Source organism: Ranitomeya variabilis, chromosome 4 (assembly GCF_051348905.1).
Source record: "Ranitomeya variabilis isolate aRanVar5 chromosome 4, aRanVar5.hap1, whole genome shotgun sequence".
Lineage (NCBI taxonomy): Eukaryota > Metazoa > Chordata > Amphibia > Anura > Dendrobatidae > Ranitomeya > Ranitomeya variabilis.
In genome coordinates this window covers 663169116-663195861 of record NC_135235.1, presented here as the reverse complement: position 1 = coordinate 663195861, position 26746 = coordinate 663169116, and the positions used below count along the sequence as shown (strand labels likewise).

The 26746-nt window shown below is 43.5% G+C and overlaps 1 protein-coding gene across 2 annotated transcripts in view; it reads left to right on the top strand.

Annotated features, from left to right (window-relative positions):
* Nucleotides 1–26746, top strand: part of LOC143766212 (uncharacterized) — a 687372-nt gene that overhangs the window by 487992 nt on the left and 172634 nt on the right. The gene's annotated exons all lie outside the window — the stretch shown is intronic.

Sequence of the window (26746 nt, the reverse complement as noted above, 5' to 3'; positions counted from 1 at the left end):
GAGCAGGACTGTTGTGAATCCGCTTTTGGGCTCCCCTGGTGGTTGCTGGTGGTACTGGTGACTTGTGTGTCTTTGCTGTCTCAGTTCACCTGCTCCCATCAGTGTTTGGGAGTTTCCTATTTAGCCTTGCTCTCCAGTCATTTCCTTGCCGGTCATCATTGTAACCAGAGCCTTCGGTTGCATGTTCCTGCTACTAGTCTGCTGATCAGCTAAGTGGACTTTGTCCTTTTGTTTTGTATCTTTTGTCCAGTTTGCAGTTTTGTTATTCTCTGTAGCTGGAAGCTCTTGCGGGCTGAAATTGCCACTCCTGTGTCATGAGTTGACACAGGAGTCTTAAAGTAATTTCAGGATGTTTTTTTGATAGGGTTTTCAGTTGACCGTGAAGTCCTCTTTTGTGTCCTTCTGCTATCTAGTAAGTGGACCTCTCTTTGCTAAATCTACCTTCATACTGTGTATGTCTTTTCCTCTAAACTCACCGTCATTACATGTGGGGGGCTGCTATCATCTTTTGGGGTATTTCCCTAGAGGTAAGCCAGGTCTGTTCCTTCCTCTACCAGGGGTAGTTAGTCCTCCGGCTGGCGTGTGGCATCTAGGGTTAATCAGGTATGCTCCCTGGCTACTATAAGTTGTGTGGTAGATTTAGCTCACGGTCAGCTCGAGATTCCATCACCCAGAGCTCGTCCGTTATCTTTGTGTTTTGATGTTTCCCTGCCATTGGGAATCATGACAGTATGACCGGCCCGTGTTAAAGTTACTGGCAGAAGAAAGGAGAGAAAAAGAAGTCTGTAGAGTTTTTTTTTTGTTTGTTTTTTTTCCTATGTTTGCTCCATAGTTGGATCAGTTGTATTTCAGCTCTAATTACAGCCTTTGCCTTTCTCTCCTTCTAATCCTTGAATGGCTCTGATCTCACCTGTTTAAAGATGGATCCTCAGAGCTTGGCTGCAGGTTTAAATAATCTTGCTACTAAGGTTCAAAATTTACAAGAATTTGTTATACATACTCCGATGTCTGAACCTAAGATTCCTACACCAGAGGTGTTTTCCGGAGATAGATCTCGGTTTCTGAATTTCAAATATAATTGTAAATTATTCCTTTCTCTCAGACCTCACTCCTCTGGAGATCCTGTCCAGCAGGTTAAGATTGTGATTTCTTTGCTGCGAGGTGACCCTCAAAACTGGGCATTTTCATTGACACCAGGGGATCCTGCGTTGCTCAATGTGGATGCCTTTTTTCTGGCTTTAGGCTTGCTTTATGAGGAACCTAATTTGGAGATTCAAGCTGAAAAAGCTTTGATAGCCCTATCTCAAGGGCAAGATGAAGCTGAGATATACTGCCAAAAGTTTCGTAAATGGTCTGTGCATACTCAGTGGAATGAGTGCGCCCTAGCGGCAAATTTCAGAGAGGGCCTCTCTGATGCCGTTAAGGATGTTATGGTCGGGTTCCCTGCGCCTACAGGTCTGAATGAGTCCATGACAATGGCTATTCAGATTGATCGGCGTTTGCGGGAGCGCAAGCCTGTGCACCATTTGGCGGTATCTTCTGAAAAGTCGCCAGAGAATATGCAATGTGACAGAACTCTGTCCAGAAGCGAGCGGCAGAATTACAGGCGTAAAAATGGGTTATGTTTCTATTGTGGTGATTCTGCTCATGTTATATCAGCATGCTCTAAATGCACAAAGAAGGCTGACAAGTCTATTTGCACTTTACAGTCTAAATTTATTCTGTCTGTAACCTTGATTTGTTCATTATCAGTTATTACTGTGGATGCCTATGTGGACTCTGGCGCCGCCCTGAGTCTTATGGATTGGTCCTTTGCCAGGCGCTGTGGGTTTGATTTAGAGCCACTGGAAGTCCCTATACCTCTGAAGGGTATTGATTCTACCCCTTTGGCTAGTAATAAACCACAATTCTGGACGCAAGTGACTATGCGTATGACTCCAGACCATCAGGAGGTGATTCGCTTCCTTGTGTTGTACAATTTACATGATGTTTTAGTGCTTGGATTACCATGGTTACAATCTCATAACCCAGTCCTTGACTGGAAAACAATGTCTGTGATAAGCTGGGGATGTCGGGGGGCTCATGGGGATGTACCTTTGGTTTCCATTTCGTCATCTACTCCCTCTGAGATTCCAGCATTTTTGTCTGATTATCGTGATGTTTTTGAAGAGCCTAAGATTGGTTCTCTCCCTCCCCACAGAGATTGTGATTGCACCATAGATCTGATTCCTGGCAGTAAATTTCCAAAGGGTCGTTTGTTTAATTTATCTGTGCCTGAACATGCTGCTATGCGAGAGTATATTAAGGAGTCCCTGGAAAAGGGACATATTCGTCCTTCTTCATCTCCTTTAGGAGCTGGTTTTTTCTTTGTGTCTAAGAAGGATGGCTCTCTGAGGCCTTGTATTGATTATCGACTCCTGAATAAAATTACAGTCAAATATCAGTATCCGTTGCCTTTGTTGACTGATTTGTTTGCTCGCATAAGAGGGGCTAAGTGGTTCTCTAAGATTGATCTTCGTGGGGCGTATAATTTGGTGCGAATTAAGCAGGGGGATGAGTGGAAAACCGCATTTAATACGCCTGAGGGCCATTTTGAGTATTTAGTAATGCCTTTCGGCCTTTCAAATGCACCTTCGGTCTTTCAGTCCTTTATGCATGATATTTTCCGTGAATATTTGGATAAATTTATGATTGTGTATTTGGACGATATTTTGATTTTTTCTGATGACTGGGAGTCTCATGTTCAACAGGTCAGGAGGGTTTTTCAGGTTTTGCGGACTAGTTCTTTGTGTGTAAAGGGTTCAAAGTGTGTTTTTGGGGTTCAAAAGATTTATTTTTTGGGGTACATTTTTTCCCCTTCTTCTGTTGAGATGGACCCTGTTAAGGTTCGGGCTATTTGTGACAGGACGCAGCCTACTTCTCTTAAGAGTCTTCAGAAATTCTTGGGCTTTGCTAATTTCTATCGTCGATTTATAACTGGGTTTTCTGGCGTTGCTAAACCTTTGACTGATTTGACTAGAAAGGGTGCTGATGTTGCCGATTGGTCCCCCGCTGCTGTGGAGGCCTTTCGGGAGCTTAAGCGCCGCTTTTCATCTGCTCCTGTGTTGCGCCAGCCTGATGTTTCTCTTTCCTTTCAGGTTGAGGTCGATGCTTCCGAGATCGGAGCAGGGGCGGTTTTGTCGCAGAAAAGTTCCGATTGCTCAGTGATGAGACCTTGTGCGTTCTTTTCTCGTAAATTTTCGGCCGCCGAGCTAAACTATGATGTTGGTAATCGGGAGCTTTTGGCCATGAAGTGGGCGTTTGAGGAGTGGCGTAATTGGCTTGAGGTTGCCAGACATCAGGTGGTGGTTTTGACTGATCACAAGAATCTGATTTATCTGGAGTCTGCCAGGCGCCTGAATCCTAGACAGGCACGCTGGTCGTTGTTTTTTTCTCGGTTTAATTTTGTGGTCTCATACTTACCGGGTTCTAAAAATGTGAAGGCAGATGCTCTTTCTAGGAGTTTTGAGCCTGACTCTCCTGGGGATTCTGAACCTGCTGGCATCCTTAAGGATGGGGTGGTTTTGTCTGCTGTCTCCCCAGACTTGCGACGTGCTTTGCAAGAATTTCAGGCAGATAGACCTGATCGTTGTCCACCTGGTAGACTGTTTGTTCCTGATGATTGGACCAGTAGAGTCATCTCGGAAGTTCATTCTTCTACTCTGGCAGGTCATCCTGGAATTTTTGGTACTAGAGATTTGGTGGCTAGGTCCTTCTGGTGGCCTTCCCTGTCTCGAGATGTGCGTGTTTTTGTGCAGTCTTGTGATGTTTGTGCTCGGGCCAAGCCTTGTTGTTCTAGGGCTAGTGGGTTATTGTTGCCCTTGCCTATTCCGAAGAGGCCTTGGACGCACATCTCTATGGACTTTATTTCTGATCTCCCTGTTTCTCAGAAGATGTCTGTCATCTGGGTGGTGTGTGACCGTTTTTCTAAAATGGTCCATTTGGTGCCTTTGCCTAAGTTGCCTTCCTCATCTGAATTGGTCCCTCTGTTTTTTCAAAATGTGGTTCGCCTGCATGGGATTCCGGAAAACATCGTTTCTGACAGGGGAACCCAGTTCGTGTCTAGATTTTGGCGGACATTCTGTTCCAGGTTGGGAATTGATTTGTCTTTTTCGTCTGCATTCCATCCTCAGACTAATGGCCAGACGGAGCGAGCTAATCAAACTTTGGAGACTTATTTGAGGTGTTTTGTGTCTGCGGATCAGGATGACTGGGTTGCCTTTTTGCCGTTGGCAGAGTTTGCTCTTAATAATCGGGCTAGTTCTGCCACTTTGGTTTCCCCTTTCTTTTGCAATTCAGGGTTTCACCCTCGTTTTTCATCTGGTCAGGTGGAATCTTCGGATTGTCCGGGAGTTGATGCTGTGGTGGATCGGTTGCATCGGATTTGGGGACAAGTGGTGGACAATTTGAAGTTGTCCCAGGAGAGGACTCAGCAGTTTGCTAACCGCCGGTGTCGTGTTGGTCCTCGCCTTCGTGTTGGGGACTTGGTGTGGTTGTCTTCCCGTTTTGTCCCTATGAGGGTTTCTTCTCCTAAGTTTAAGCCCCGGTTCATCGGTCCTTATAGGATTTTGGAGATTCTTAACCCTGTGTCCTTTCGTTTGGACCTCCCGGCATCTTTCGCTATCCATAATGTATTCCATCGGTCGTTGTTGCGGAGGTATGAGGTACCGGTGGTTCCTTCTACTGAACCTCCTGCTCCTGTGCTGGTAGGGGGTGAATTGGAGTACGTTGTGGAGAAGATCCTGGACTCCCGTATTTCCAGACGGAGACTTCAGTATCTGGTTAAATGGAAGGGCTATGGTCAAGAAGATAATTCTTGGGTAACTGCCTCTGATGTTCATGCCTCGGATTTGGTTCGTGCCTTTCATAGGGCTCATCCAGATCGTCCTGGTGGTTCTCGTGAGGGTTCGGTGCCCCCTCCTTAAGGGGGGGGGGGTACTGTTGTGAATCCGCTTTTGGGCTCCCCTGGTGGTTGCTGGTGGTACTGGTGACTTGTGTGTCTTTGCTGTCTCAGTTCACCTGCTCCCATCAGTGTTTGGGAGTTTCCTATTTAGCCTTGCTCTCCAGTCATTTCCTTGCCGGTCATCATTGTAACCAGAGCCTTCGGTTGCATGTTCCTGCTACTAGTCTGCTGATCAGCTAAGTGGACTTTGTCCTTTTGTTTTGTATCTTTTGTCCAGTTTGCAGTTTTGTTATTCTCTGTAGCTGGAAGCTCTTGCGGGCTGAAATTGCCACTCCTGTGTCATGAGTTGACACAGGAGTCTTAAAGTAATTTCAGGATGGTTTTTTGATAGGGTTTTCAGTTGACCGTGAAGTCCTCTTTTGTATCCTTCTGCTATCTAGTAAGTGGACCTCTCTTTGCTAAATCTACCTTCATACTGTGTATGTCTTTTCCTCTAAACTCACCGTCATTACATGTGGGGGGCTGCTATCATCTTTTGGGGTATTTCCCTAGAGGTAAGCCAGGTCTGTTCCTTCCTCTACCACGGGTAGTTAGTCCTCCGGCTGGCGCGTGGCATCTAGGGTTAATCAGGTATGCTCCCTGGCTACTATAAGTTGTGTGGTAGATTTAGCTCACGGTCAGCTCGAGATTCCATCACCCAGAGCTCGTCCGTTATCTTTGTGTTTTGATGTTTCCCTGCCATTGGGAATCATGACACAGGACACTTTGGATGGAAGAAGTTAGAGATTCTACTTTGTGGAAGGTTTTACTGGATTGGCATGAGAAAAGCCATCGAAAAGTGGTGCCGAGAGTGTGGACCATGCAACCTGCGCAGAAAGGATCTTGACAGTCAGAGGGATCGCCTACAGCCCATAGTCACCAAACAGCCACTTGAACTGGTAGCCTTAGACCACGTGAAGCTAACTCCAAGCCGGTCAGGCTATGTCAAAGCCTTCCCCTAAAATCATCAATCTTTATTAATAATTACGTATAATACCAAAAATATATATAAAGTGAGATAAAAAGTACATCCCTCTAGGGAACCCCCCAAGGATAGGGATAAAGTTAATTTCAAAAGGTACCCTCTATGGAGTTTTTATAATGCCAGAAAAACCAGATAGAAAAACCAAATAGAAAAAAACAAGCAGAAAAAATGAAAAAAATATTTAAAGCAATAATAAAAAATTATCAAAATATGAAATAATCAAAAAAACCAAAAATAAGGCTAATACCTTTCTGGATACACAATGCCTCAACTAGCCCTAATTGGCCCTGGAATCTGTTATCCTTCCTGACAGCGGAGGTTGGCACCCTGTATGCAATATGGCGCCCCCACTCAACGACGGCTGTCCCTCCTATCCCTGGGTTATCCCTAATAAACTAATAATCACAGACAAAAGACATATAAATATGGATCAAGTTAGATCCATCAAGACACAATGTAAAAACACAATGAATATCCCTCTATATATGTTCCTTGCTATGCACTCCCACCACTATAATGGCTCTGGAGACTGAAGCCTATAGTGTACACCATGGGCTATAGATTGGTGTCACCATCTAATAATGTGCCTTTTGCTAAATTAACTCAAGGCTGCCTTTCTGGATGATATAGGTAGATATATAAGTTGTATTGATACTGATTTTTCTACCCATATATTCTATCTCCATAGATATATGACTACAATAGTCTAGATCCCCTTAGTAGGCCAAACAATGTGTACGTATATCTCCATATGGGCAGAGGAACATAAATAAATAAAGTGCTTCATACATGACACACACTGATTCATATGTCATAAATATATAGCTCATAATCATCACTTAGCTCATAATTCCTGGGTGTTCCCTTCAGGCAACCATGCAAATGCATCGGCTCATTACTGTCCCAACGCGTTTCTCCCCCGTCATTCAAGGGGGTTCATCAGGGGACCTACAGATTCGGAGTCCTTAATAGGTCATAGAGCTATAGACAGACATGTTAGTTCTGTCTGGCAAAAGTCTGTGCTCAGCGCTATGTAATCCACTCATTTTTATAGGATGGGATGGTGTAATCTCCACCCACCTTCATTAGGCTTGGCGTCCCGTCTATTCAAGCTCCATTACACACGTGCTGTGCTATTTCCGGGTCTGACGCTGCCCTATGTGATGATGTAACACGTCATGTATGGAACGCATCTGCGCTCCACCTATTGCGCAGCCGCGAGATCGCTGCCCTTTATGATGATGACACATATCATGTGTGGAACGCATCTGCGTTCCACCTAGTGCGCAGCCGCAGAGTCATCTTCTGTTAAACGACATCAAATGCCCAACTGACTCATCTCTCACTCTGGTCTACTGCGCAGATGCGCGCCAAATATCAACCATATATAACTGACCACTTTCAATGGCCACCACTGTCTAATAACGATGGCTAACTAAATATAAGAGTGGATATACCCGCAATATCAGATCTTGGGAGCTTTATCAAATACATATATTAACTTATAATTATTCTTGCCCATACATTAGCCTATACAATCTAATGCACTCCCAATAAATCATGGATGTACATATCCAGGGGTACTCCTACCCTCTGGAATCAATGACCACCTACTCATAGGTAACTGGCTATATTGTTTTCTCGCATAGGTAATATATCAACACCAAACATAGTTAAATGAAGCTTGAAAAGGTCAATTGCTCATTAAGTCCTTTAGGGTGGACTGTATCCAGCCAGAATATCCACCTTGATTCTCTTTGCAAAATTTTTTTGTCCCAATCTCCTTGACGAACTGAGGGTTCCACTACTTCAATTGTCCTAAACATAATAGATCCCAAACTGCCTTTTGGTTTTGCCGATGTAATTCAATGGGCAGGTACACGTGCATAAATAGATGACACCGACCGTCCTACAATTTGCAAAATGTTTATTGTTGTATGTTCTATTCGTAACTGTACTCGTAAATGTATTGGAGGGTGTTACAAACCGGCAATAGCTACAGTGTCCGCACCTAAAAGTCCCTTTCGATCTATTGTCCAACCATGTCCCCTTTTTTTCGGGGGGGGGGGCATAGTGGCTATTAACCAGCTGGTCTTTTATGGATTTCCCTCTCCTGTAAGTCACTGACGGTCTAGGTGTTATCCATTTTGCAATGTCAGAGTCACTCCTCAGTATGTTCCAGTGCTTTCTAAGTATCTGCATAACCTTGGGGTTTTGGTCATCATATGTGCCTATTAATCTTGTGAGATTCTCAGAATCCTGTGCTTTTTTCGTCATCAAGAGAGATGTCCTATCAGTACTGAGTGCATTATGGTATGCTCTTCTGATTACTTGTCCTGGATACCCCCGATCTCTAAATCTATTGGTGAGATCTCTCGCCTTGTTACGAAAATCAGCTATCCCTGAACAGTTCCTTCTTAATCGAAGGAACTGGCCCTTGGGGATGCCTCGTTTTTGCGGGGCAGGATGATAACTCTCCCATCTCAAGAGACTATTAGTGGCCGTAGACGTGGTTGAAGACATCAAGAAGATTAACACTAAAGTGAATAGAATACCCCCTAATTTGACATATGATGACATACTGGCAATACAGAACCTAAAAGAGAATACGTCCCTTGTGATTAAGCCCTCAGACAAGGGGGGCAACACCGTGGTGATGAATAGTGAACAATACCGTGATATGTGTATTGAGTTACTGTCTGATAGGACAACTTATGAGATCTTAGCACGTGATCCTAGCCCCGAATATCTGTTGTCTCTTAAAGAGATTGTCTTTGAAGCTAAACGGAAATGTCTTATCTCGTCTAACGAAATGGCTTTTCTTCTGCCAAAGCATCCACTGACTGCGACATTTTATGCAAATCCTAAGATACACAAAGGATACCCCCCATTAAAAGGGAGGCCCATAGTGTCCGGCATAGATGCACTATGCCAGAACAGTAGTGTATATCTTGATCAAGTCCTGAGGGATTTTGTAACGGCTCTTCCATCATATCTTAGGGACACCACGGATCTTCTCAAAAAGTTGGAGGGCATCAGTATTGAACCAGGCACTATCCTGGTGTCAATTGATGTGGAAGCCTTATATTCCAGTATACCTCATGAACAGGGCATTATGGCAGTCAGATATTATTTGAGCACCAGAGGTAGGCACCTAATGCCACATAATGAGTTTGTACTGGATTTATTGCAGTTTGTCCTTAGACATAATTTTTTCCTCTTTGGGGGGAGGTACTACCACCAGCTCAGGGGCACAGCTATGGGTAGCCCTTGCGCACCCACTTATGCCAACTTGCTCCTGGGCTGGTGGGAGGATACCGTGGTGTTCAGGGACGAGGATGTCATCTGGGGCCCCAATATTCAATTTTGGGGCCGTTATATTGATGACATCCTCGTCCTATGGACAGGGAGCAAAGATGACTTTGTAACATTTGTTGATCATCTTAATGACAATGGACTTGGCCTTAAGTTCACGTATGAGATAGGGGGCCAAAAAATCGCCTTCCTTGATGTGTCCATCTCTATACAGTCAGATGGCCAAATAAAAACATCAATTTTCCGTAAACCTACGGCCACTAATAGTCTCTTGAGATGGGAGAGTTATCATCCTGCCCCGCAAAAACGAGGCATCCCCAAGGGCCAGTTCCTTCGATTAAGAAGGAACTGTTCAGGGATAGCTGATTTTCGTAACAAGGCGAGAGATCTCGCCAATAGATTTAGAGATCGGGGGTATCCAGGACAAGTAATCAGAAGAGCATACCATAATGCACTCAGTACTGATAGGACATCTCTCTTGATGACGAAAAAAGCACAGGATTCTGAGAATCTCACAAGATTAATAGGCACATATGATGACCAAAACCCCAAGGTTATGCAGATACTTAGAAAGCACTGGAACATACTGAGGAGTGACTCTGACATTGCAAAATGGATAACACCTAGACCGTCAGTGACTTACAGGAGAGGGAAATCCATAAAAGACCAGCTGGTTAATAGCCACTATGCCCCCCCCCCGAAAAAAAGGGGACATGGTTGGACAATAGATCGAAAGGGACTTTTAGGTGCGGACACTGTAGCTATTGCCGGTTTGTAACACCCTCCAATACATTTACGAGTACAGTTACGAATAGAACATACAACAATAAACATTTTGCAAATTGTAGGACGGTCGGTGTCATCTATTTATGCACGTGTACCTGCCCATTGAATTACATCGGCAAAACCAAAAGGCAGTTTAAAGTGCGTATTGGTGAACATCTCGGCGATATGCGCAATAAGAGAGATACACCGATTGCGCGTCATGTTAATATGCACCATGGGGGAGATTTGGGATCTATTATGTTTAGGACAATTGAAGTAGTGGAACCCTCAGTTCGTCAAGGAGATTGGGACAAAAAAATTTTGCAAAGAGAATCAAGGTGGATATTCTGGCTGGATACAGTCCACCCTAAAGGACTTAATGAGCAATTGACCTTTTCAAGCTTCATTTAACTATGTTTGGTGTTGATATATTACCTATGCGAGAAAACAATATAGCCAGTTACCTATGAGTAGGTGGTCATTGATTCCAGAGGGTAGGAGTACCCCTGGATATGTACATCCATGATTTATTGGGAGTGCATTAGATTGTATAGGCTAATGTATGGGCAAGAATAATTATAAGTTAATATATGTATTTGATAAAGCTCCCAAGATCTGATATTGCGGGTATATCCACTCTTATATTTAGTTAGCCATCGTTATTAGACAGTGGTGGCCATTGAAAGTGGTCAGTTATATATGGTTGATATTTGGCGCGCATCTGCGCAGTAGACCAGAGTGAGAGATGAGTCAGTTGGGCATTTGATGTCGTTTAACAGAAGATGACTCTGCGGCTGCGCACTAGGTGGAACGCAGATGCGTTCCACACATGATATGTGTCATCATCATAAAGGGCAGCGATCTCGCGGCTGCGCAATAGGTGGAGCGCAGATGCGTTCCATACATGACGTGTTACATCATCACATAGGGCAGCGTCAGACCCGGAAATAGCACAGCACGTGTGTAATGGAGCTTGAATAGACGGGACGCCAAGCCTAATGAAGGTGGGTGGAGATTACACCATCCCATCCTATAAAAATGAGTGGATTACATAGCGCTGAGCACAGACTTTTGCCAGACAGAACTAACATGTCTGTCTATAGCTCTATGACCTATTAAGGACTCCGAATCTGTAGGTCCCCTGATGAACCCCCTTGAATGACGGGGGAGAAACGCGTTGGGACAGTAATGAGCCGATGCATTTGCATGGTTGCCTGAAGGGAACACCCAGGAATTATGAGCTAAGTGATGATTATGAGCTATATATTTATGACATATGAATCAGTGTGTGTCATGTATGAAGCACTTTATTTATTTATGTTCCTCTGCCCATATGGAGATATACGTACACATTGTTTGGCCTACTAAGGGGATCTAGACTATTGTAGTCATATATCTATGGAGATAGAATATATGGGTAGAAAAATCAGTATCAATACAACTTATATATCTACCTATATCATCCAGAAAGGCAGCCTTGAGTTAATTTAGCAAAAGGCACATTATTAGATGGTGACACCAATCTATAGCCCATGGTGTACACTATAGGCTTCAGTCTCCAGAGCTATTATAGTGGTGGGAGTGCATAGCAAGGAACATATATAGAGGGATATTCATTGTGTTTTTACATTGTGTCTTGATGGATCTAACTTGATCCATATTTATATGTCTTTTGTCTGTGATTATTAGTTTATTAGGGATAACCCAGGGATAGGAGGGACAGCCGTCGTTGAGTGGGGGCGCCATATCGCATACAGGGTGCCAACCTCCGCTGTCAGGAAGGATAACAGATTCCAGGGCCAATTAGGGCTAGTTGAGGCATTGTGTATCCAGAAAGGTATTAGCCTTATTTTTGTTTTTTTTTTATTATTTCATATTTTGATAATTTTTTATTATTGCTTTAACCCCTTAAGCCCCGAGGGTGGTTTGCACGTTAATGACCGGGCCAATTTTTACAATTCTGACCACTGTCCCTTTATGAGGTTATAACTCTGGAACGCTTCAACGGATCTTGGCGATTCTGACATTGTTTTCTCGTGACATATTGTACTTCATGTTAGTGGTAAAATTTCTTCGATATAACTTGCGTTTATTTGTGAAAAAAACGAATATTTGGTGAAAATTTTGAAAATTTCGCAATTTTCCAACTTTGAATTTTTATGCCCTTAAATCACAGACATATGTCACACAAAATACTTAATAAATAACATTTCCCACATGTCTACTTTACATCAGCACAATTTTGGAACCAAAATTTTTTTTTGTGACGGAGTTATAAGGGTTAAAAGTTGACCAGCAATTTCTCATTTTTACAACACCATTTTTTTTTAGGGACCACATCTCATTTGAAGTCATTTTGACGGGTCTATATGATAGAAAATACCCAAGTGTGACACCATTCTAAAAACTGCACCCCTCAAGGTACTCAAAACCACTTTCAAGAAGTTTATTAACCCTTCAGGTGTTTCACAGGAATTTTTGGAATGTTTAAATAAAAATGAACATTTAACTTTTTTTCACACAAAATTTATTTCAGCTCCAATTTGTTTTATTTTACCAAGGGTAACAGGAGAAAATAGACCCCAAAAGTTGTTGTACAATTTGTCCTGAGTACGCTGATACCCCATATGTGGGGGTAAACCACAGTTTGGGCGCATGGCAGAGCTTGGAAGCAAAGGAGCGCCATTTGACTTTTCAATGCAAAATTGACTGGAATTGAGATGGGACGCCATGTTGCATTTGGAGAGCCCCTGATGTGCCTAAACATTGAAACCCCTAACAAGTGACACCATTTTGGAAAGTAGACCCCCTAAGGAACTTATCTAGATGTGTGGTGAGCACTTTGACCCAACAAGTGCTTTACAGAAGTTTATAATGCAGAGCCGTAAAAATAAAAAATCATATTTTTTCACAAAAATGATCTTTTCACCCCCAATTTTTTATTTTCCCAAGGGTGAGAGAAGAAATTGGACCCCAAAAATTGTTGTGCAATTTGTCCTGAGTACGCTGATACCCCATATGTGGGTGTAAACCATTGTTTGGGCGCAGGGCAGAGCTCGGAAGGGAAGGAGCGCCATTTGACTTTTCAATGCAAAATTGACTGGAATTGAGATGGGACGCCATGTTGCATTTAGAGAGCCCTTGATGTGCCTAAACATTGAAACCCCTAACAAGTGACACCATTTTGGAAAGTAGACCCCCTAAGGAACTTATCTAGATGTGTGGTGAGCACTTTGACCCAACAAGTGCTTTACAGAAGTTTATAATGCAGAGCCGTAAAAATAAAAAATCATATTTTTTCACAAAAATGATCTTTTCACCCCCAATTTTTTATTTTCCCAAGGGTGAGAGAAGAAATTGGACCCCAAAAATTGTTGTGCAATTTGTCCTGAGTACGCTGATACCCCATATGTGGGTGTAAACCATTGTTTGGGCGCAGGGCAGAGCTCGGAAGGGAAGGAGCGCCATTTGACTTTTCAATGCAAAATTGACTGGAATTGAGATGGGACGCCATGTTGCATTTAGAGAGCCCTTGATGTGCCTAAACATTGAAACCCCTAACAAGTGACACCATTTTGGAAAGTAGACCCCCTAAGGAACTTATCTAGATGTGTGGTGAGCACTTTGACCCAACAAGTGCTTTACAGAAGTTTATAATGCAGAGCCGTAAAAATAAAAAATCATATTTTTTCACAAAAATGATCTTTTCACCCCCAATTTTTTATTTTCCCAAGGGTGAGAGAAGAAATTGGACCCCAAAAATTGTTGTGCAATTTGTCCTGAGTACGCTGATACCCCATATGTGGGTGTAAACCATTGTTTGGGCGCAGGGCAGAGCTCGGAAGGGAAGGAGCGCCATTTGACTTTTCAATGCAAAATTTACTGGAATTGAGATGGGACGCCATGTTGCATTTAGAGAGCCCTTGATGTGCCTAAACATTGAAACCCCTAACAAGTGACACCATTTTGGAAAGTAGACCCCCTGAGGAACTTATCTAGATGTGTGGTGAGCACTTTGACCCAACAAGTGCTTCACAGAAGTTTATAATGCAGAGCCGTAAAAATAAAAAATCATATTTTTTCACAAAAATGATCTTTTCACCCCCATTTTTTTATTTCCCCAAGGGTAAGAGAAGAAATTAGACCACAAAAGTTGTTGTGCAATTTGTCCTGAGTACGACGATACCCCATATGTGGGTGTAAACCATTGTTTGGGCGCATAGCAGAGCTCGGAAGGGAAGAAGCGCTATTTTACTTTTCAATGCAAAATTGACTGGAATTAAGATGGGATGCCATGTTGCGTTTGGAGAGCCCCTGATGTGCCTAAACATTAAACCCCCCCACAAGTGACACCATTTTGGAAAGTAGACCCCCTAAGGAACTTATCTAGATGTGTTTTGAGAGCTTTGAACCCCCAAGTGTTTCACTACAGTTTATAACGCAGAGCCGTGAAAATAATTTTTTTTTTTTTTTTTCACAAAAATGAAATTTAGCCCCCAGTTTTGTATTTTCACAAGGGTATCAGGATAAATTGGACCCTAAAAGTTGTTTTCCAATTTGTCCTGAGTACGCTGATACCCCCTATGTGGGGGGGAACCACTGTTTGGGCGCATGACAGAGCTCAGAAGGGAAGGAGCGCCATTTGGAATGCAGACTTAAATGGATTGGTCTGCAGGCGTCACGTTGCATTTGCAGAGCCCCTGATGTACCCAAACAGTACAAACCCCCCACAAGTGACCCCATATTGGAAACTAGACCCCCCAAGGAACTTATCTAGATGTGTTGTGAGAACTTTGAACCCCCAAGTGTTTCATTACAGTTTATAACGCAGAGCCGTGAAAATAAAAATTATTTTTTTTTTCACAAAAATGATTTTTTAGCCCCCAGTTTTGTATTTTCACAAGGGTATCAGGATAAATTGGACCCTAAAAGTTGTTGTCCAATTTGTCCTGAGTACGCTGATACCCCCTATGTGGGGGGGAACCACTGTTTGGGCGCATGACAGAGCTCGGAAGGGAAGGAGCGCCATTTGGAATGCAGACTTAAATGGATTGGTCTGCAGGCGTCACGTTGCATTTGCAGAGCCCCTGATGTACCCAAACAGTACAAACCCCACACAAGTGACCCCATATTGGAAACTAGACCTCCCAAGGAACTTATCTAGATGTGTTGTGAGAACTTTGAACCCCCAAGTGTTTCACTACAGTTTACAACGCAGAGCCGTGAAAATAAAACATATTTTTTTTCCCACAAAAATGATTTTTAGCCCCCCAAATTTTTATTTTCCCAAGGATAACAAGAGAACTTGGACCCCAGAAGTTGTTGTTCAATTTGTCCCTAGTACGCTGATACCCCATATGTTGGGGTAAACCCCTTTTTGGACGCACGGGAGAGCTCGGAAGGGAAGGAGCACTGTTTTACTTTTTCAACGCAGAATTGGCTGGAATTGAGATTGGACGCCATGTCGCGTTTGGAGAGCCCCTGATGTGCCTGAACAGTGGAAACTCCCCAATTCTACCTGAAACCCTACCCCTAACCTCACCCCTAACCGTTTACTGAACATTTTCTGACAGTCATAAGTGCCACGTATATAAGTGCCACGTATATAAGTGCCACGTATATAAGTGCCACGTATGTAAGTGCCACGTATGTAAGTGCCACGTATGTAAGTGCCACGTATGTAAGTGCCACGTATATAAGTGCCACGTATATAAGTGCCACGTATATAAGTGCCACGTATTTAAGTGCCACGTATTTAAGTGCCACGTATTTAAGTGCCACGTATTTAAGTGCCACGTATTTAAGTGCCACGATATTTCAGTGCCACGTATTTCAGTGCCACGTATTTCAGTGCCACGTATTTCAGTGCCACGTATTTCAGGCACTGAAAAATACGTGGCACGTAAATACGTGGCACGTAAATACGTGGCACGTAAATACGTGGCACGTAAATACGTGGCACGTAAATACGTGGCACTTAAATACGTGGCACTTAAATACGTGGCACTTAAATACGTGGCACGTAAATACGTGGCACTTAAATACGTGGCACTTAAATACGTGGCACTTAAATACGTGGCACTTAAATACGTGGCACTTATATACGTGGCCACTGAAATATCGTGGCACTTATATACGTATATACGTATATAAACGTATATTTCAGTGCCACGTATTTCAGTGCCACGTATTTCAGGTTAGGGGTAGGGTTAGGGTTTTTTGTTTTTTTCTTGTTTTCTTGTGTTTTTCTATAAAAACGCATGCGTTTTACCGCGTTTACATGCATTTTTTCACACATGCGGTTTTTTAAAAAAACGCATGCAGATAAAAACGCAAGTGTGAAACCAGACTAAAAGACGCTTTTTATAGCAAAAAAGTTTTTGCGTCTCCACATTTTGAGACCTATAATTTTTCCACATTTTGGTCCACAGAGTCATGTGAGGTCTTGCTTTTTGCGGGACGAGTTGACGTTTTTATTGGTAACATTTTCGGACACGTGACCATTTTTTATCACTTTTTATTCCGATTTTTGTGAGGCAGAATAACCAAAAACCAGCTATTCATGAATTTCTTTTGGGAGAGGCGTTTATACCGTTCTGCGCTTGGTAAAATTGATAAAGCAGTTTTATTCGTCGGGTCAGTACGATTACAGCGATACCTCATTTATATCATTTTTTTTATGTTTTGACGCTTTTATACGATAAAAACTATTTTATAGAAAAAATAATTATTTTGGTATCGCTTTATTCTCAGGACTATAACTTTTTTATTTTTTTGCTGATGATGCTGTATGGCGGCTCGTTTTTTGCGGGATAAGATGACGTTTTCAGCGGTAACATGGTTATTTATATCCGTCTTTTTGATCGCGTGTTATTCCACTTTTTGTTCGGCGGTATGGTAATAAAGCGTTGTTTTTTGCCTCGTTTTTTTTTTTTTTTTCTTACGGTGTTTACTGAAGGGGTTAACTAGTGGGCCAGTTTTATAGGTTGGGTCGTTACGGACGCGGCGATACTAAATATGTGTACTTTTATTGTTTTTGTTTGTTTTTTTTATATAAAGAAATGTATTTATGGGAATAATATTTTTTTTTTTTATTATTATTTATTTAGGAATTTTTTTTATTTTTTTTTACACATGTGGAAATTTTTTTTTTTACTTTTTTACTTTGTCCCAGGGGGGGACATTACAGATCGCTGATCTCACAGTGTGCACAGCACTCTGTGAGATCTCCGATCTCACTTACAGCCGTGCAGGCTGCAGCTTTCATCTGCAGCCTGCTCCGACCCGGAAGTGCTCCCTGCAGGACCCGGATACAGCCCCTCGGCCATTTTGGATCCGGGGCCTGCAGGGAGAAGACGTTCGGTACGAGGTGAGTACATCACCTTGTACCGATCGTCTCAGGGAAGCCCGCAGGGAGCCCCCTCCCTGCGCGATGCTTCCCTGTACCGCCGGTACACCGCGATCATGTTTGATCGCGGTGTGCCGGGGGTTAATGTGCCGGGGGCGGTCCGTGACCGCTCCTGGCACATAGTGCCGGATGTCAGCTGCGATATGCAGCCGACACCCGGCCGCGATCGGCCGCGCTCCCCCCGTGAGCGCGGCCGATCGCGTATGACGTACTATCCCGTCACCGGGAATTAAGGCCCACCCCACCTCGACGGGATAGTACGTCATACGGGCTTAAGGGGTTAAATATTTTTTTCATTTTTTCTGCTTGTTTTTTTCTATTTGGTTTTTCTATCTGGTTTTTCTGGCATTATAAAAACTCCATAGAGGGTACCTTTTGAAATTAACTTTATCCCTATCCTTGGGGGGTTCCCTAGAGGGATGTACTTTTTATCTCACTTTATATATATTTTTGGTATTATACGTAATTATTAATAAAGATTGATGATTTTAGGGGTAGGATTTGGTCTTTTTTCAGTTGGTTTAGTCATATACCCCCCTGTAAATAACTGGTTTTGTTGGTTATACTATGTCAAAGCCTTCCAACAACACTTTTGTCGACCACACGGATACCCTGATAAGGTACCCACCTACCAAGTTCCAGCCTTTGAAGCGGAAGTGTTCCAGGAGTTCTGCAACCTGTATGGATGTAAGAATATCAGAACAACGTTGTACCATCCACAGACCAACGGTATGTGTGAAAAGATGAACCAAGTGATAATTGACTTACTGAAAACCTTGCCTTTGGAAGAAAGAAACTTATGGCTAGAGAAGTTGCCTGACTTGGTAGATCTGTACATCACATCCCAGTGAAATCCACCAACTGCACTCCAGCCTACTTGATGATAGGGAAGATCTAACAAATTACCTGTTGATCTTGAAATGGGAGTCCTAACACCAGAAACAACCTCACCAGATACAGATTGGGATACTAAGCGACAGCAGAAATACCGCCAAGTACAAGAGTATGTGGAAAGAAGCTTGTCCCAGGCAAGACAAAGACAAGAAAGAAACTATAATCAACATGCCCCTGCAATTCCCTTGTCACCAGGTGAACAAGTGCTAAAGCGAAAAAGAAGAATGCATAAACTTGATGATGACCAATGGGAAGCAGAACCATATACCATCTTATCATCAAACTTTGAGAATACTAAAGTGTGTCTTATAAGCATATACGGAGGAGAAATCTCAACTGCAGTATCTAGAAATCACCTCAAAGTGTGCCCTGACAAATTGAGAGACAAGGTTTTTCCTAGTACCCTAGTACTTCTCAACACACGGAAGAAGAGGAAAAGAAAATCCATACAGTTCTAGGAGATTTTCCTCAGTCCTGGACTCAAGTACATCAAGCCATAGGGATACCTGTTTTGACTTTTCCCCAGTTGGAGATACCAGAGGAAAATTTAACTCAAAACCATCCTGAAGCAGAAGAGACTCTACACCAGCGGGCTCCAGCAGTAGATGCCACAACAGCAGCAGAACCAGAGAATCCACCCTCTGCTGAATCTGTCAGACCCATGGTGAGTCTAAAAAGTTGCAGACATTTGCCCAATCTGCCAATACACAATGGCAACAGCAGACATGTTAGACCAGGAACTGCGTAGGTCTACCCGTAGTACCAGAGGTCAAATCCCATTCCGGTACAGGGACTAAAAATGACAATAATTGCTGTTACCTGTTTGAAATGTTTGCTTATACTTGTTACAGGTTTAAAATGGACAATAGGGTAATGGACAGTGAATTGCCCAAAAACTGTCACTGTAAAAGCTTAGCACCTTCAAGGTGCACCTTTGATTCTACCTACATGGCCAGCATGGGTAGGGCCTTGTTTGTACACAGACCTGAAGCAAAACCCATCTGGCGCGGCCGGACACCGGGTCTGGATATACGCCTTGTAGCCCCCCCAAGCCTACGTTCGTTAGGGGTTTATGACGGATCCCTCGCTCAGTACTGTTGTATATAAACAAGGACACCCTAGTATAAGACCAGTTGTACATTTGTAAATCTGTTTGCAACGTTTAAGCCAGAAGTGCCTCCTGTAAGGGAAGAAAAAGTTTAAAGCTGTTTACCCGGTTAATTGCCTTCTTCAAAATGTTTTTAATTTTTCTAACCTGTATGTTTAAGTTCCTCTTTTTCCCAGTCCGGGAGTAATGGATTTAATGGGTGGGGGGAATGTGGCACCCCAGGAGTTCGGGTACCACAGCGATGCTGCCTTTCTCTCGGGGAGGGTAGTGCCATGCATGGAGACAGGAGGGATCCCTTTGGCAGGTAATCTCACATTCAACACATTCTGATTCCAGGCCAGAGGGGGGAGCTCTAAACCCGGTTTTAGGGGAGCTTCCCTCAATATACATCCTGGCCTGGAGGAGGAGTTAGACAGTTGGTCCAGGGAGACCAAGGAAGTCAGTCTTTTGCAGACTAGTGATAAGGAAGGAGTAGAAGAGTGATTAGGAGCTAAGAAGAGGCTGCGATTGGGCCTCCTTATAGCTAAAGCGCAGAAACCGGGCACCCGGAGCCCAGGGCTGTGTGGAACTGCAAGTCCTGCAGCAAAACCATAGGGCATAGGACTATACGTAAATTGCCCACACCACACCTGAGGTAGAGCAGCATTCTAGAGCCTGGAGACACCGTGTCAGAGACCCCAAGAGAGCTGCTCAAGTTGCCTACCGTGCAGGTACTGTCCCAGGACAGGAGAGAAAAGGTACCTTGTCAGACAACCACAGGTAGCAAGGGACCAGAACTAGCACTAAGAGGAAGGCTCCCAAACTGATCTGGCAAAGGGATTTCCTCTTGTCTTCAGGCTACCTGAACTCCATCAACACCTATTGCCGGTACCCTGGACTGAGGCTGACTACCACTTCAGTAAACCATTTAAAAACTGCAACCCTGTGTCCTCCCTTTATTTGCCGGCATACACCATCCCTGTTCAGCACACAGGGAGCCCTGGGGACCCTGCTTCACTTGTGGGAAGCATCACCATCTTGCTGCAGTAACATCGCCCCAGAGGACCCCTTTAAGCAGCATCGGTCCCCTCTGAATGAGGACCACAGGTGGTGTCATGAATACAAACTTTATTAAATCCCTTTACTTGAATGCCCAGGGCCATGGACCAGGTCGCTGCCACCGTGACCACCCCTTTAACTGCGACCGGACCCGGTACCGAGTACCCCACTGCCCTGGCTTGTGACTCAGGCCCATCCAGTATGTAGGTTCAAAGGCTTATTGGGGTGCATATGAATTGGTAGCAGGGCAGGCCTTGAATTCAATGCAACATTGTTTCCCCCTGGACATCTTATGAAAGGGGTATTGTGGTGTGCCGTAATTCTTGGCAGCCCATCCACTCACAGCATAGGCTACAACAGCTTAGGAGACCCACTGTTTAATAATGGCCCTTTAAGAAGATTAATGCCGCCTGATGCACCAGTAAAAATAGGCTCTGTGACTTAAAGAGTCCCTCCTTCATAAATAAACAAGATGGGTCTCCTTATGTGTCACACACCACATGGCCAGCTAGGGGTGTTAAATGTTACAATTTCCCAGTGAATGCATTTGTAGTGGTTGAAAGCAATGTTAAAGTTGAAAAACGCTTCAAAAAGGCTGCGTCTGAACTAAGCCCAAGTGGGGGAGGAACATTTTGGTCTGGGGTTAAATATTTGGCCTTACATGCAAGTCATTAACCTGCAAAGGATGTACCTTGACATATTTCCCAGCAAAATTCGTTTTGGTTTTGTTGTAGTGTGTTTTTTGTTGCACTGGGAAAAATGGCGTGAAACTCACATTGCTTACAGCTGTGACCTAGGAGTCAGGAATGCTTCCAGGGGCGATCCCCATGATGTTCCTGTGTCATCTGAGCAGTGTTTCCAGCATTTTCAGACGTTTTTAGACCTTAAAAGGACCCCAGGGGGCATCGCGGTAAAAATACTCGGGTCTCCCATAGACTTACATTGGGATCGTTGCTCGGGTCGAGTACCCAAGTATTCCAATCTGCTCGACCCGAACAGCGAGCACCCAAGCATTTTAGCGCTCGCCCATCACTAATAATGGGATAATCTACTATATAATTGTCTAAGGGTCACTTCCGTCTGTCTGTCTGTCCTTCTGTCATGGATATTCATTGGTCGCGGCCTCTGTCTGTCAAGGAATCCAAGTCGCTGATTGGTCTCGCCAGCTGCCTGTCATGGCTGCCGCGACCAATCAGCGACGGCCACAGTCCGATTTGTCCCTCCCTACATCCCTTAAGTCAGTGCCCGGCGCCCGCTCCATACTCCTCGCAGTCACGGCTCACACAGGGTTAATGCCAGCGGTAACGGACCGCGTTATGCCGCGGGTAACTCACTCCGTTACTGCCGCTATTAACCCTGTGTGACCAAGTTTTTACTATTGATGCTGCCTATGCACACAGGCGACAGAACTACAAGGGTACCCTCGGAAGGTGAGTATATGTTTATTTTTTATTTTTTAACCTGTGACATACGTGGCTGGGCAATATACTACGTGAATGGCCAATATACTACGTGGCTGGGCAATATACTACGTGGCTCTGTGCTGTATACTACGTCGCTGTGCAATATACTATGTGGCTCTGTGCTGTATACTACGTAACTGGGCAATATACTACGTCATTGGGCAATATACTACGTAACTGGGCAATATACTACGTGGCTGGGCAATATACTACGTCACTGGGCAATATACTACGTAACTGGGCAATATACTACGTGGCTGGGCAATATACTACGTAACTGGGCAATATACTACGTCACTGGGCAATATACTACGTCACTGGGCAATATACTACGTCACTGGGCAATATACTATGTAACTGGGCAATATACTATGTAACTGGGCAATATACTACGTAACTGGGCAATATACTACGTGGCTGGGCAATATACTACATAACTGGGCAATATACTACGTGGCTGGGCAATATACTACGTAGCTCTGTGCTGTATACTACGTCGCTGTGCAATATACTACGTGGCTCTGTGCTGTATACTACGTAACTGGGCAATATACTACGTCACTGGGCAATATACTACGTAACTGGCAATATACTACGTGGCTGGGCAATATACTACGTGGACATGCATATTCTAGAATACCCGATGCGTTAGAATCGGGCCACCATCTAGTTATGTTATAAACACACAAAACAGAAAAAGAAAAACTTTACCCTCTGATTACAAAACTGACACTAACACAACGTGATCGCAGATTTATTTTATTTTTTGTCTTTTGATTCTTGTGTTATAATATTTTATTATTGGAGCAGAGTGAAATCCGTCACATATTACACATGTCACTTTTACATAACAAATACTTCTCAGGTTACAGACATAGAAGATTATCAGTAATTAGTAATAAGCTGTAATATCAGTGCTATAAAGATACAACAAATCCATGTCCAGTAATATTCTCAGGGCACAGGACACATCCTACCAACTGCGCACATCTCAGTGTTGGAACTAGGGGGCGCCGTCCTGTGATTGATGGATAAATGTCTGACATTTTATTACCTCTGTAAGAAACACAACTTTATTGGGAATGTAAAATACCTATAAAGATGGCGCTTATCAGACTGCAGATCCCTGCGGGTATGTAGGTGTGAGGGAACCTGCCATGTAATATAAGGCTAATAACGGGCAGATATGGGGCTAATCTGCAGGCTAATAGCGCTCTGACACCGTGCGGCCGCTGTACTGAGAGTCCCACTGCCAGGAGGAAATGGACGTTATTCCACCAGGCAGCGTTAGGGTCTCAGTCACCGCTCTGTACATCTGAAATGATTGTTTCCTTCTCCGATTCCTTCACAGTCTCCATCATCTTCCAATGTTGCAGATCTCCTTAATCACAGAGAAATAAATAGAATGGTATGTGTGGAGAAAAAATGACGCAGAATTTCAGGAAATGAGCATCTCAACAAACATTAAGCATGGGAGGTGGATCAATCATGATTTGGGGTTATGTTCCAGCCAATGGCACGGGGGATATTTTAAGGGTAGAGGGAAGAATGGATTCAGTGAAATGAAATTTCAACAAATTGTTGATGTAAACATAAAACCATCTGTAAAAAAGCTGAAGGTGAAAAGATGATGGCTTCTACAAATGGATAGTGATCCTAAACACATGTCAATGAATGGGTCTGTGCACATATCTGAGTTTTTTCACGGACCATGTCCGAGTGACCCACACGTAGACATGTCCATTTTTGTGGAGCTGCACGGATCACACGGACCCATTGTAGTCAATGGGTCTATGTAGACGCATACCGCACACGGATGCCGTCCGTGTGATGCATCAGTATCACACAGATGGCCGCCGAGGAAGAAGCACTAAAGTAAGCACTGTTCCCCGGCGGCTGGTGCTGAAGCCGGCTCTCATTTTTCTCCCCTGCTCTACCGGAGATCGGCGAGAGCAGAGAAGAATGATGAGTGTAGTCTTAAAGTCTGAACAATGTCAGCAGGTGGGGGCTTTTGGGACTCTTACTCACATCATCCGACACCTGCTGCAGCTAATAACGTGGCCTAGTGACGCTGGCTCTCACATCCGATGACGCTATTGGTGGTGTGCAGGCTTGGGCCCTGTCATTTGTGCATGTGCCGCTATGGAGCAGCGTCACATCCTGTACATACAGCCGCCTGATTTGGCTCCTTACATATATTTAAAGCCCATTCTCCTCCCTGATCCATACCCTCGGAAGACGGCACTATCTCCGAGACACCCACTGGGGTGGGTGGCTTCACGGTATTACACATAACTCCTCAGTTTTTTATGCACTTTATACTATTGACTTCTGCTCCTGCACTTTTTCTCCTATGCATGGCTGTCAGCCTCTATGTATTTTGTGCACATAAAGTGTCTTTACACTTTTGGTAGTTGTATTGTCACTGCACAGTGATATACACTATATGCACAATGCATTTGCACTCTTTGATCTGATTGTCATGCTTATTTGGCTGGGGATTTTTACAATTTGCTTGCCTGTTATATCACCGTGGTCCCATCTTTTGGCTTACTATTGTCCTTTCCCTGTACCATTTTCAATACGTTTGGATTATATATTTTATTATAAAAACATAGAATGCTAGAGTTGGAAGGGACCTCCTGGGTCATCTGGTCCACCCCCCTGCTCAGAGCAGGATTCACTAAATCATCCCAGACAGATGTCTGTCCAGCCTCTGTTTTGAAGACTTCCATTGAAGGAGAACGCACTACCTCTCGTGGCAGCCTGTTCCACTCATTGATCACCCACACTGTTAAAAAGTTTTTTCTAATATCTAATCTGTGTCTCCTCCCATATCTAATCTGTGACACCTCTGCTGTAAACGTTCCTAGTAGGACATGGTTTGCAGACCGGTCACCATTCTGGTCGCTCTTCTCTGAACTTGCTCCAGTTTGTTGATGTCTTTTTTAAAATGTGGTGCCCAGAACTGGACACAGTATTCCAGATGAGGTCTGACCAAAGAGGAGTAGAGGGCAATAATGACTTTGCGTGATCTAGACTGTATGCTTCTGTTAATGCATCCCAGAATTGTATTTACCCTTTTTGCTGCTGCATCACACTGTTGACTCATGTTCAGTCTGTGATCTATTAATATACTCAAGTCTTTTTCACATGTGCTGGTGCTAAGCTGTATTTGGGTATGTTCACACGTTGTGGATTTCCTGCGGATCCACAGCGTTTTTTGCTGTGCAGAAACACTGAAGATCCGCAAGTGATTTACAGTAAATGTAAATCAATAGGGAAAAAAATGCTGTGCTCATGGTGCGGAACATTCCGTGCGGAAACGCTACGGATTAAAAGAAGGAGAATTTCACTTCTTTTTTGTGGATCTGCAGCATTTTTGTACCCATTCCATTATAGAAATCCGCAGGGGTAAAAAACGCAGTAAATCCGCACAAAATCAGCAGTAAATCTGCAGCAAATCTGCACAAAAGACGCATCAAATCCGCACCTGAGTTTTCTGCCAAGAGATGCAGAATCCGCACCAAAAATTCCTAAGCCTAATTCGCAATGTGTGCACATAGCCTTACTCCCATTCTGTATATGCTTTTTTATTTTTATTGCCCAGATGTAGCACTTTGCATTTTTCCCTGTTAAAAATCATTCTGTTAGTCGCTGCCCACTGCTCCAGTTTATTTATATCTTTTTGAATCCTCTCTCTCTCTTCTCTAGTATTAGCTATCCCTCCTAGCTTTGTGTCATCAGCAAATTTAATCAGTTTACCCTCAATTCCTTCATCTAAATCATTGATAAAGATGTTGAACGAAACAGGGTCCAGGACAGAGCCCTGTGGTACCCCACTTGAGACATTCTTCCAACTAGATGTGCAGTTATTTACGACCACTCTTTGGGTCCGATCACTAAGCCAGTTATGAATCCACCTAACAGTTGCCTTGTTCATTCCATACTTAGTCATTTTTTCAATAAGGATTGCCTGAGATACTTTGTTAAATGCTTTGCTGAAGTCAAGAAATACTATATCTACAGCATTTCCATGATCCACCTAGTCAGTGATTCTGTCATAGAAGGAAATTAAGTTAGTCTGACATGACTTATTAGTTACAAACCCATGCTGACTCTGTTTAATCACTTCATTCTTATCCAGGTACTTGCATATATGTTGTTTAATAATTTGTTCAAAGATCTTTCCTGGTATAGACGTCAGACTCACCGGCCTATAGTTCTCTGGGTCCACCTTCTTCCCCTTTTTGAAGATAGGAACAACATTTGCTCTTCTCCAGTCTTCTGGGACTTCTCCTGTTCTCCAAGAATCTTCAAAGATTATGGAGAGTGGTTGAAAAATTTCTTCTGCTATCTCCTTCAGTACTCTGGTGTGTAATTCATCTGGACCCACAGACTTGAATTCATTTATGTTAGCTAAGTGTTTCCTCACTATGTTTCTGTTTATAGATATCCTGGATTCCTGACAGTGAAAATCAATAAAGTTCATATTTTTATTAATTTTGGTTCTTTTGGTGTTTTTTCTTTGGTATGATTTTCATGGTTTTGCACTGAACCTTTCCCTATACATCCTTGCACCCTTCCATGTTATCCCAATGATTTGGACTATGTATCTTGGGTGCTGGCTTGGCATATAGGTTGTTGTACTGGGACAGTGATGAATAGTATAGAGTGCACTATTCCACACAATAGTATATTAACCCCTTTCTGACATTAGATGTACTATCCCGTCGAGGTGGGGTGGGCCCGTATGACCACCGACGGGATAGTATGTCATATGCGATCG